General features: G+C 31.9%; 2 pseudogenes; both read right to left on the bottom strand.

Annotated features, from left to right (window-relative positions):
• Positions 1–2,131: 2,131 nt before the first annotated feature.
• Positions 2,132–8,986, bottom strand: LOC149549511 (putative phytol kinase 1, chloroplastic; annotated as a pseudogene).
• Positions 8,987–9,460: 474 nt separating this feature from the next.
• LOC149549510 (pentatricopeptide repeat-containing protein At5g46580, chloroplastic-like) overlaps positions 9,461–13,323 on the bottom strand; it is a 31,258-nt pseudogene continuing 27,395 nt past the window's right edge.

The following is a 13,323-nucleotide window of genomic DNA, read 5'->3' as shown; positions in this document are numbered from 1 at the left end:
CTTTTCATGAAGTGGTGCTAAATAAATTTGGTTTGAAACAGAAGTTCCTCAAAATGATAATGAGTTGTGTCAGGACTATGAAGTATGTTGTGCTCGTGAATGAGGCCAATTCTGAATTTTTTCCTTTGTGCACTGGGCTAGGGTAGTGGGGGCCACCTATGCCCTTACCTCTTTATCTTAGTGGTAGAATTTCTAGGAAGGAATTTGAGTAAACTCATAATTAGTAATTCCCTAAGGGGAGTGAAAGAAGCTTTTAGACTTCTTCCCTTGATACATCAAAAATTTGTTGATGACACTATCCTCTTTAAAATAGCTCTCATTTTAGAGGCAGAAGGCTAAAAGTCCATGTTGGCCTCTTATGCTACTCTTTCTGGTCAACAAATAAACCTCCAAAAGAGTAAACTATTCTTCTCTAATTCTAATAAAGAAATGCAAGTTTTGATATCCTCCATTCTCAATTATTAAATTTCCTTAGTCCCATATACTTATTTTGATCTCTCATTTTCATTGGCTCAACCTCCCCCTTCAGTATGGAATAGTATGGTGGAGAGATTCCACAAGAATATTTTTGGTTGAAAAGGGAAACTCCTCATTCTGGGAGGAAAAGTTCATCTTTTGGAAGCATGTTTACAAATTGTTCCTATATACTTTATGTCCATGGGAGTTACGCCAACTAAGGTGTAAGAAGAATTAGAAAACATAAAAAAACACCTTCCTATGGACATGAATAGAGGAAAGATGAAAGATGTCGCTAGTTAGATGGGAAAAATTTTATAAACTGGAACCTAAGGGAGGGCTAAGAATTATAAGAATCAAGAAAATTAATAAATCCCTCATTATAAGGGTGGGTTGTACTCTTCTTAAAGGGGAAAAAACTGGACTAATATATTAAGAACTAAGTATATGTCTTATGGTCCTTCAAACTCCTTCCTCGATAATATCACAATTAATGGTTTTTCCCCTCTGTGAAAAAAGTATAAATAAGACTAAAGGTATTCTAATGAGTGGTAGGACCTCCTTTTGGTTAGAATTAAGGAAGGAGGATGTCCAATTTAAGGATGTCTTCCATAACTCCCTCCTCAAGGACTAACTTGTTAGATCTTTAAGGGATAAAGTGGATCTAATTACTTGGAGTGGGAGGATAGAAAAGAAAGGTTGATAAGTTTGATTTCAGTTTGGGAGAGTCATAGAAGTATGAGGAGAATCCCTAAGAGAAAAAAGGAGGATGTCAACACTCTAGTGAACATTCTCTGTAATCCTATGATATTCCACCATAACATAGAGGATAGATGGATTTGGAGATATAACAGTAATGGTACCTTCTTAATCAAATAGGCCTTCCTCTCACAATGGATTAATGAAGTTATGGATCCTCTCTGGAAGCTGGTTTGGATCTTGCATCTAACACCTAAGATGAATTATTCCTAATGAACAGTGACAAAATAAAATTATCACTTTGGATAATCTATCTAAGAGAGGGTTTATCCTCTCTAACATATGTGTTCTGTGTGAGAACAGTGTTGAGTCGATAGAACTTTTTTCTTTTTGTTTCCCCTTTTCTTCAAAATTGTGGAGTTTGGTGTTATGCTCTTTGCAAACCTCCTAGGTTATGTCGAGATCTCTAGTCGATGTGATCCTTCTTTGGAATAATTCCCCTTTTGCTCATTATATTATTAGTAATCCATAGCTTCATATTCTTATTAGTACAAAAACAACAATATATTACTAAATAAACTACCAAAAATTGTAGATATGTGACTAATTATGATCACGTGACCAATGGTAGTTTATTGCCAGACATTTATCTCCCAACCAAATTCATGATTAACCTATTTTAATCATTGATTTAGTCATTCACTGTTGTTAACTAGTCATTTATTTGGTCGTTTATGTGGTAATTTTGGTAGTATATCTGGTAGTTTATTTGGTTATTGATTTGATTGTTTATTTGGTAGTATATTTGGTAGTTTATTTGGTAATTTGCATAGTAATTTTGGTAGTATATCTAGTAGTTTATTTGGTAATTGATTTGATAGTTTATTTAGCAATTTATTTGGTAGTACATTTGGTATTTTATTTGGTAGTTTATTTAATCATTAATTTAATCATATTAAGGTACGGTGGAATTGAACTACAATCCTCCTACTTGTAAAAAAGGTGCTCTTCCATTGAGATAGTACTCTTTAAAGAATAGTGATGTTATTAAATGCATAATATAAAGATCAAGAGAATTTTTTCATTATCAAATTCATTACAAGTGACTTGTTCCCCTTATTATAATAAAGTTGTGGAACAAAAAAAGAAAAACCTTAATAGTAGTAGTTAAGTGTAAAAAATCAACAAATTCATTTCATAACCAACAACAACACTGCCTAGATTTTGATTTATTTAGTAATTTATTAAATGTTTATGTAGACGATCTTCATGGCATCACCTTCTTTCCTAAATACTAGTCACCCATTTGTTAGCTCGGCCTTCTTTCTTGATCATAATCAAAGTCATTACATGTGACATGTTCCTCTTGTTATAATTAAGTCGTGGAACAAGAAAAGAAAAACCTTAATAGTAGGAGTTAAGTGTAAAAAAACAACCTATTCATTTCATAACCAATAGTAGCACTACCCAGATTGTGAAATAGTTTATTTAGTAAATTATTAAGTGTATGTAGATAATCTTCATGGCATTACCTTCTTTCCTAAATACTAGTCACCCATTTGTTAGCCTAGCCTTCTTTCTTGATCATTGTTATGGTGGTCATATTCTTCGAAATGACATCTTAGAGGTACAAATACAAATACAATGCTTCTTATTTTATAGAGCCATGTCTTAAAAAGGAATTACAAAACCAATTTGAAATGCTTCCACACAATCTTCAACTAGTTCAATTCTTGCTGGAATAATAGACAAACAATTAAAAATCCAACATAAATTTGATCAATAGCAATCATGAGATTATGTAAGGGGAATGATTTGAAAAAAAAATCTTTATTGTTTTACAAACACGAAATGTGGGACAGTGTTCCAAGACCTCTTTAAGACACATCCAAATAATTCCCTTTGACACAAATCATGTTTCAATCATTCAAAAAAAAAAAAAATCTTATTGTCCACTATGATTAAGGGGTAGGGGGTGGGTGGAGGAACCCCCCCTCCCCCTTATATAAATATCTCAAGCTACTGAGTGACACTTTGTTATCTATTGATAGATAAATGTGGATTCTTTGATGACAAAGTAGAACATTTATGGTTAAATTTATACCCTACAGAATCTTTGGACAATAATTAATGTTTTATGTTAGTCTTCTAAAGCCAGCAGATATTCAACCAAGTGAGCATGATGTGCTACAATGCAAGAGAATATACTGCCAACCACAAGTGCCACAACATTTTTTTTTAAATTAAGGCTAAACTAGATAAAATATTCTACATCACAAAACATTTCTCTAGATCAAGTTATACCTTTTGTGGCCATACCCAACTACCTAATACAATGGAAAAATTCAAACTAAAATACATGTCACAAGCACCTAATTGAAAGATGAACAATATAATTCAGAATAAATGTTTCCTATTAATGAATTCAACAAATACTTTTCACAATGAATTCAACAAATACTTTTCACATAATCTCATATTAATGTTACCGATTGATAAGATTGGCATGTATCAGCTTCCATAATCTCCTAAGTCCTCAATTGAACTTCTCCTTAGGATAGAATGTTGCAAGAACACTATTGCCTACATAAACAATGTGTATCTTGTGTGACCAAACCCAAATGACACAACGCAATAGAAGAATTTACACCTGAAACACATATTGGAATAACTTATTATAAAATTAACTATACAACCCTTGGATGACTTAACATATAGGAATTATGTTAATGAATTCAAATGCAGATAGAAAAACACTCAGCACTGTCCCGAGCTAATGTTAATGATCAATAGAATTGGTATCTCTCAACATCCATAATATCCTTGTTCAAACTTCTCTTTAGGATAGAATATAGAAAGAACATTGCCACTGAATTTGTGCCCATTAAGAGCTGAAATGGATTTTGTTGCTTCTTGAGAATTAGAATGCTCAACAAAAACTTGATTATAGTTATGATGTCAGTAGGGGTATAACTAAAAATCAAGGTTGAACTTATGCCCAAGTATACATAAGAACTGCAAATAGCAAGTGGAATTTAACTAGTAAGCCTAAATGGAAAAGAATGAAAACTTCAAAGACTCTAAAATAGAAGGAACATATGAAATGTGTTTGACTTTACCATCCCCACACTAGATGAAGCTTCATTTTCAGATGGTACAGGACGAGGGATAAAAAGATTTTTCAATGTTCCTACAATAGGTAAGTATTTACTTTTTGATCTTAGAAGGGCATCTTTAATATAAACTAGAATCAAATATTGTTAACAAAACACACCTCCAATTATTTTAAAACCAAAAAATGGTAAAGCTTGCCAATACTAAATCTTAATGCTCACCATACTTTCCACATTCCTCATGCATATCTTCCAAAATCTCTTCATACTCATTATCATCCCTCAAGTTCCACAACCTACTATGCATGATATCTATCATTCAAGAATAAAAATAAGAAACTTGGTGATAATGAAATGCTAAGTGTTTCTTATACCTATGAAAGGAAAACTACTTTTATAGAATTATTGACTGGTTGATTGCTTTCAATTTCTATTAACAATCCCAACAACATGTCAGACATACTAGTTTCTTCATTTAATTGTAGAACTAGTTCTAATAGACATGAAAATAAAAATAAAGACAACAAATATATGGACCCAAGTAGAAAGAAAAAAAAATTGATTGTTACAAAGACGTGAACAACAATTTGTTGTTGTGCATAAACCAAAACATTAGCCTACTCATGCTTAGGTTGGCCATTGCATGTGAAATTAAGGACAAAATAGTTATGAAGACATTTTATATAATCTAGTATACATCAATTACTAGAAAACAAATGTAAAAAAGAACTAGAAATTACTTCACTGATTCTCCATTCAACATATAAGAAAATATAAGAGTAAATTAATTTTCTATTGTAATATGACACATGCAAAGAAAAACTCCACACAAGAAACACATCACACATCAAAGGATTGACAAGATATAGCTTTGAATACAATACATGTACTGTGCCAATTTAAAATATAAATCTCACGATTATGAAATTCTTAGTTCTCTCATTGAGAGCTCAAAAATTACAAAACTTTGGCATATAAGAAATTCTAATAATTTAAACAATATAGGTCAGCAATTCCATTTAAAAAGTATCAATTAAGTTTTGAAGCTATGATAATGGATCCCCCAACCCCTGTAGAAGCTTGTCTGATGGTGAGTGTTCTATCACCCATCTTCAAATCATTAAGAGTAGCACAAGGAATATCAATCACTGTCGGATCCTAACATATTACCAAAGGAAAATTGAAGCCCTTATTCCTTAAAATTATATGCATAATTGTCTCACTATGTACACTGGTAGGAGTCATTATGGTAATATTCTAGCTTGGTAGACACAGAAGCCATAACTTTTTTATTTTCCCATCTCATGATCCTTTACGAGATCAAATTCACCTAATGGTCTAAAAATATATAGAAATTAACAAATAATAATACATTATCAATTAATAATGATAATATATTAACAATAGAGAATTATTTATTAGTATATAATAATTAATGCTTCTGTAATTAAATAAACTTGCATGGATTAGAAACCTACTATTCAGTTTCAGAGAAGAGTTTAAGCATAAGATTCCTATTAAATTAACGAATTAAATTGTATGATAATGGCAAGAAGCAATCAAAAAGTATCTTCATAAATAATAATGAATAAAAGTTATTGCCCATAAATATATTTAAGTGCCAACATTAATCATTTACTAGAATATAATGATTATTATTATATTAAGCCACATCCCTTTCGCACTTGTCATCATCCACGCAACACACTCCACATGCCAAAGCCACATCCCTAGTCCACTAGGTCATTCCAAGTTAACATCAATATCGTTGTAATGCTTATGCTTATTTATTTGGGAAGGACATGGCGGCAGAGGAGCAGTGTCATTTTGTCCTATTTTTGGTGGGCACAGGAGACCCAACGTCTACAATAGGATAACTCTCCATGACAAACAAAATTTGGACTATTGAGTGCCACAATTTAATATTTTTGATTTTGAGCTATGCAATCAAGTCAGTATAGGCCTTGTTGGTAGGTTAAGTAAACTTGCATATTCTAATCATCTCTCCTCCTTTGCTAGTTGTGTCTATTTAATATGTAACATCATTGCATTCATTCAGTCCACACAAAGCATGAAGTGGTGTATTAAGCTATTGTAAGGAATATTGAAATATTAAATAATGATGAATCTTTATTTAATTATGATGGTTGCATAGATTTTTCACTGCCACAATCATGATTGATGATTTTTGGTTGCTCAAGATTAGTGTGTTTATAATATAGTTAAAGTATAATATTTTTATTACAGCCAAACTATAGAAGTTAAATATATGACAATAAATGTAGTGAATTTGATTAAAGTATATAGGAACACATGCCCACAATGCATGTAACACAAACCCTTAGTATATTTAAACATACTCACAAAATTTAAAATGAAAATTGATTTTTAAGACCAAAAAACATAGATAAAATTCAATGAAAGATGGACAAACTTGTGCCAGGTCAAAGGAAAATTTATATTTTAGCCAATAAGGCTATTAGAGGAGCTTATGTTGCTGCACTCAAAATGCCAACAAGATACTTGTAGGAATGGCCCCTAGAGGAACTTGTTTGTTCTGTGACCTTCCCTAGAGCTGCTATGGTGGCCTTGTCGGTGGGTTATCTTCATTTGTGCAAACTCTTGCAGTAGTATGCTACAAAACACCCTACTTTAGACCCACCTTAGACATGGAGGTTCTTGCTACAAATTATCACCATGCCTAAAAAGTACAAGGGATTCATAGGGCATATGTATACCATGCTCACATTCATAGTAGTAGAGAGGTATTTAGATAAAGAAAGTGGGACCTATTTTAGTGCCATTAGTTTTCCAGATTTCCCTTTCTAAATTTGGTTTCTTGTGCACTTGCAAATAACAAACAATAGGAATACATGTGTGCTTTTGACCTCAAATCTTGCATGTTACCCGTCATGTTTATATTTTGTGTAATTAGTTTTTGACATATTCTTGTGATCATAGCATATTCCTTAATTAGCATCTTTTTTGGTTTGGTTTGGTGATTTTTCTATAATTCTACACTTGAGGAATATTAATTTTGTGTTTGTGCATTGGTTCTCACCACATATGGAACTATAACTGCTTCACAAGTTTGATATCTATCTAATAGATGGCATTTCTATTTTGTACTAGCAAGCCCTAAACCAAAGGAAGCACTAGTTATAAGACATTAGCCTTTCTTGCCATATTTTTACTATTGGGGGTTACTTGAGTAACCTAGTCTTTGCCTTAATCTTGAGGATATGGATATTCCTATTCATAATCCTTTTCTATACAATAAATAAAAGATTAATTGGCTTATGTAGATTAGGCCAAAAACATCAATAGATTACACAATGAAAGCCAACTATTAAAAAATGCATGCATCAACTAGATTTGAGGTGGCTTGAAAAATTAGAGTTGGGCATGAATAACTGAGGGTTGGGAAGCCATATTATCTCCGCGTACTTTTGCAAGCTCAATACCTTATCCCACTTGTGGATATGTGTATTGTATCACTTTAATTGCTGCATAGAATCTGCATCTAGAAGTGAATATTGGTCCTTGTATGTTCATGTTACAGTCACTCCCTATTCCTAGGATATATTACCTCTTCTTGCTGCATATGTTTTACCATGTACACCTTGTGTCTTCCTGATACCATTCTATTATGTATCTCCTTCTTTGATCTGGCTAAGATTTTAACTTTATATCCAAACCCTGTCATTTGAATGCCATGCCTCTTTTTCCTATCAAACATACTGTGCTAACTAGGATTATTATTTCATGGTTGACTGCAATCTATCCTCTGGATAATAAGTTATTTTTATTATCCTTCTTAGATTTCCATCCTCTATTTTTATCTCCCTTCCTTAATTCCTTGTCTTCCTATAAAGATTATATGTTCCTATATGATAAGCATTTGCAATCTCCTTTTAGATATGATTCAATGTTCTTGTAATTTCTGATAAAGATTATTCTTCTAATTTTCTATCTCTTGCATAAATATGGTGCTAGTGTGGTCTCTTCATAGGCACATCTATTCACTAATGTGGCTCTTCAGTGATAACAACAACCATTTATAATTATTGGATATTATTTAATTATTATTACGTTATCAATTATATGCATAGGCCCTCTTAATAGTTCCCTAAGTTTTCCTTCTCAACTAACAACCTTCATTAACCCTTCATTGGTAGCATATGAGAATCTATAAATTTGAAGTTTAGAAAAAATTGCAAAAGAAACAACCAAAGCAATATAATGAACATCTTCTAAAGAGATGAGAAGGGCCCAAGATACCATGAGCAGTAGGACAAATGAAATCTTGACCAATTTCCAGCTTAGCTTCTGTTCTAATCCAATACATTGGACTTGGTAAGTACATCAAAACCAGAGACTAAATCATAAGCCCCCAACATGACTAGAGTTGTACACCCCAAATCCTAGACTATACTGCTAAATTGAACTCCATAGAGAATGTTTCTATTGCTTCTAATATCATAAAGTGTTATTGTTCCAAACACCCTTTTTCATTTCAATGTCAAAACCATAGGTTTTGAAGAGCTAAGAAATTTTTACCTCATTTGCCTAAGTTTAGATGTTGGAAATGTTGTGTAGGGCTTGGGAAATGATGTTGCTAATTCCATTGAATCAATCATCTCGTAAGAAATACAAATGTTGTGAATCCCTATTGATGTTTTTGCACTCATAGGCATCTGACACAGCAAATGACTCATAACGACCATCAACAACTCTATTATTGCTTGGTCTTCCCCTATCTTTTCTATAAATAGATTTGGAATCCCATGCCAACAAAGTTGTATGATCAATTTTGTACATTTATACAATCAATCACAGATCTCTCAATTATAGAACATTTTGAGTGCCTTGCTGAAACTGACTCCATTTCTACCAAATAGATAGACCCGTCATTTTCAACCACCTCCTCATGTGATTCACCACTTTCCAGTATAGTAGGGGGTTTCCATAGAGAGCAGTATTTATAATAGATCCATCAGGTAAATCTCAAACAACTACCACATATTTTACTCAAATATTACTCTTTCTATTAAGAGAAGTAAAAGTCATAATAGTGGATATCTAGCAAAAAACTCCTTGATTGCAACCATGGAATTTTTGCCTCCCTTATTGCGAAGAATATCCAATTCTTTCTGTTCTTTTTTTCAAAAGGAAACACTATCTATTAAAGCCTATTCATGAGAGTATTTTAGAGGAATTTCTTCTCCAACTTCCATATCTTTTTATATATTTCTTATCCAATCATCAAAAGAATTTATTGTATTTTTAAAGTAAAGGCTTCACAAATCTAAGCACCATTCCTTAGGAGACTTTTTAAGAAGATTTTGTACAGTTTTCCATACATTCCCAAAAAAAGAAAATGGTGAACTCTTTCTTGGAAAATGAAAATTTGACATAGATCAATCAAAGAATTGGAGTTTGATCTTTGTCCTCTTTGAATCTTTCCTAGGGATGGTTTGAACTTCATCTTGGAAAACATGCAAGTCCACCTCCTCTTCTTGTAGCATATTTACAAGTAGACCTAATTTAGGATTGACCTTTTGAATGCATTCAACAATTGAACCTATTTGTTCCTTCTCACAGAAGGTGAGAATCCAAAGGTGAGAATTACATTAAACATCTTTAAAAACTCATCAAATTTCTTTGATTTATCATAGCATTGTATAAGGAAAGTGTAAACCATAGGACTAGGCCTGAATCTAGCTTCTTGCATCTCATTGAATATCCTATTGGCTTCTTCAATCTCTTCTCTCCTTGTATATAGAGTTATCATGGATGTATAACTCTAGCTATTAAGCTTACAAACATCTTATTGTTGCATCTGTTTGAAAAGCACAACAACCTCCTTCACACAACCTAGCTTAGCGAACATACCAATAGTGTATTATTAATGGACAAGCCTATGTCCTAACCCTTCTCTTCCATTTCCTTACAAACCTTCAAAGTATCAACTACCCACCTAGATTTACTATAGATTATAATAAGACTAATTACAATTATCCTATTAGGACTCAATCCCATACTAATCATCACATTCAAGAGAGTTCTAGCCACTAAATGTCTCCCTAGTTTAGCTAGCATGCTAAACATTACATTGTATGCAACCAAATTAGGATTAACCCCCAATTCTTACATTTCCTCAAAAGCATTTAGTGCACTATTGAAATCCATAGAAATGCTAAAAAAGGTTAAATAGTGTACAAAATGCTTTTATATCAAGTCACCAGCCATATGATTTTGTTCGCTCATACAAATTTATAGCCTCCTATACTTTACAAGCCTTACCATAAGCATCTAGCATTAAAGTAAATGTTACCTCATCAAGTATAAACTAATTCCCATTCATTCTCTAAAACCATTTGACAGCCTTGTGGGGAAGATTGCACAGCCTCACACAACTTGTTACAATAGAGTTATCTGGCAATACCCTCTATGCTAAGCCATTGCCTTCCCCTTCTAATAAATTTCATGGTCACATTGCACATTGCAGTATCCATTTGGAAATATTTTTTCTTGATAAGCCACTAAAAGAAATAATGGGCTCTCTCCCAATCAAAGATATCATTCATCACTATCAGACCTCAAAAATGATTTCTTAGCTTGGTACAAACAGTTCATGTTGTGCCTAGGATGTTTCTGTGATAAAACTGATACTCTGGGATTTCTTAGAATGACTCATTTTAATTCAAACTTTGGTAAGCCCTAATGGAGGCACTGATCATCAATGACAGAGGTTATTGTGTCAAAAAATTTAGAATCATAGAAATCAAATTGGTCTATCATGAAAGGATTTTTAGCTACTTTTTCAATCATTCCTTCCCTACATATTTTGTAAAGCTCTTTTACATATATTATGAAGCCAATTGCAGAACCAACAACTATAACAAATTAAGTTGCATTATATCTAATCACCACAAGGATTGAATGGTGTTTTTTATATTTGGTGTCTACCAATGTCTTTAAAAGGAGGCAATTATATATGGCAGTTAAGGCCTTTAGTGCCATTCTAGCAGCTGACCCACAAATATATGTGCCAAACTTGACATTTGTGTCAATAGTAACATAATTGAAAAAAAGTAAAAAGGAAATGGTGATACTCTAACAAGCATAAGATTTGGAACTAACAAAACCAATTTCCTTCTCCTGCTAACCTTATTACTGCAACTTTTGAAGGCCATCTTTTCAGCCATCTATCTAATTGATTCTAAAACAGTGGGCCAATGAAGTGGGGAAATGGCATGCCAGTTGTAGTTCCTTCCATTATTATTAGAAATACAAGGCCATAACCAAAAATCATTCAGCCACATGAAAGGCCCTGATGGTAGCAATAAGAACATAGGAAAAATGGTCATAGAGGCAATAAGAAGAAATGCAAGAAGATGTCCTTTGAAGGTCGACACCTGTCATTTCATGAGTGATAGGACAAATAGGTCTTACAACATTAGAATTTAATATTCCTAGAACCCAAAAGCATAAATTTTCAAAACCCTAACACATGAAATTGAAGAGAGATTTCAATTTATCTCTGATAATCAAAGTCTACTAAGCCTTTAAGTGAAAAGAATGAAAAACTTGAAAAAAATGACAAAAATACAAATAGGCTTATCTCAAGCTAAAGAATTTCCTAGAGTTTTGTGATATTTCTCTTTTGTGTTTCCAGAAAATGTGTTTTTGATCTACACAATCTAACTCCCTTGCAACTCTCAAATGCATTGAGAAAATGCTAAAAACATAAACAAATGGAAATTGAAATACACTTGCTACACTTTTACAATTTTTACAACAATCCAATCTCATGCAATCATTTAAAACATACAAAAATACTTCAAAATATGAATATATCATGAAATTAATACTTGCACTAAAAAAAATTGTAGGGTTTGGTGATTTTCCCTCAACTTTTCCCTTTCATTCTAAGGTTTTAGCACAAAGGAAAGGATGTCTTTGCATGCTAAAATAGAAGCTAAGCAATTGGAGCTATTTATTAGGGATCATACAATGTTGAATGCCTCTATGAGAGAGAGAGAGAGAGAGAGAGAGAGAGAGAGAGAGAGTTGACTCCCCATTCTAACTATGAAGAAATTATGGCTCCAAAGGAAAAGATAAATATTGTAAATATTTTATTAAAATAGTAATTGCAAGGTGTGAAAGGTCAATCAAAAGGAGATTTGGTCCTTTTTTCATACATTTATTGTATAGTGATATTGTTTAAATATTATTAATAATATTTTTTATGTAAAATTAAAATATCACATAAATAATCATTAAATAGATTTAATTTTAATAATTCAATTTATGTTCTATTGGATGGTATAAGTGATGAACATATTATTTTTTCAATTGATCTCTTTTTCATATATTTATCTTATAATGTTTTGTTCTTTATTTTTATTTTCTAATCTATTTTATCTTTATCTCCCTTTCTCCCTCCCTTGTAACTGTCTCCTTATGAATGAGTTCTATAAAAATTATATGCTAGAAAAGTATATTACACTCATAAATTTAATATTTTTATATAATAATATATAATAATAAATATAAAATATATAAAAATATTTTATGTTTGCAATTTTCTAAGATTGAAAATTGACGATTGATGAGAAATGAGTCTTTGTGATCCAATATTCATGATAGGTAATTCATAAGTCCTTATGAACATCTCCTAGATGAATAATGAATAATGAGTATGTAGGAAACAATTAAAAATCCATCTAGAAGTTAACTGATAATGAGTATGTAGGACATCTGAGGAAGTTAACAGACAATGAGGTATTGGTAGGGAAAAATACTTCATCTATGAGTAATAAAACTTATAAAAACCTTAAAGAATGTATTAATATGATTAAAAAACTCATTGATCATTCATTTACTTATTTGTTTGGGTGACTAATTATTAATGACCAACTGTTTAGTCATTTATTTCATTACTTATTTTTTTCCAACCTTGTGATTTTATCTAATGACTAACTTAGTCATATATTTAGTCAATTATACATGTAAATTACAAAATCTTAATAGAATTTTATCAGTTTTA

Source organism: Cupressus sempervirens, chromosome 7 (assembly GCF_028749045.1).
Source record: "Cupressus sempervirens isolate cs-2001-9-10 chromosome 7, ASM2874904v1, whole genome shotgun sequence".
In the NCBI taxonomy this organism is placed as follows: Eukaryota; Viridiplantae; Streptophyta; class Pinopsida; order Cupressales; family Cupressaceae; genus Cupressus; species Cupressus sempervirens.
This window is presented reverse-complemented; position numbering and strand designations above follow the sequence as displayed.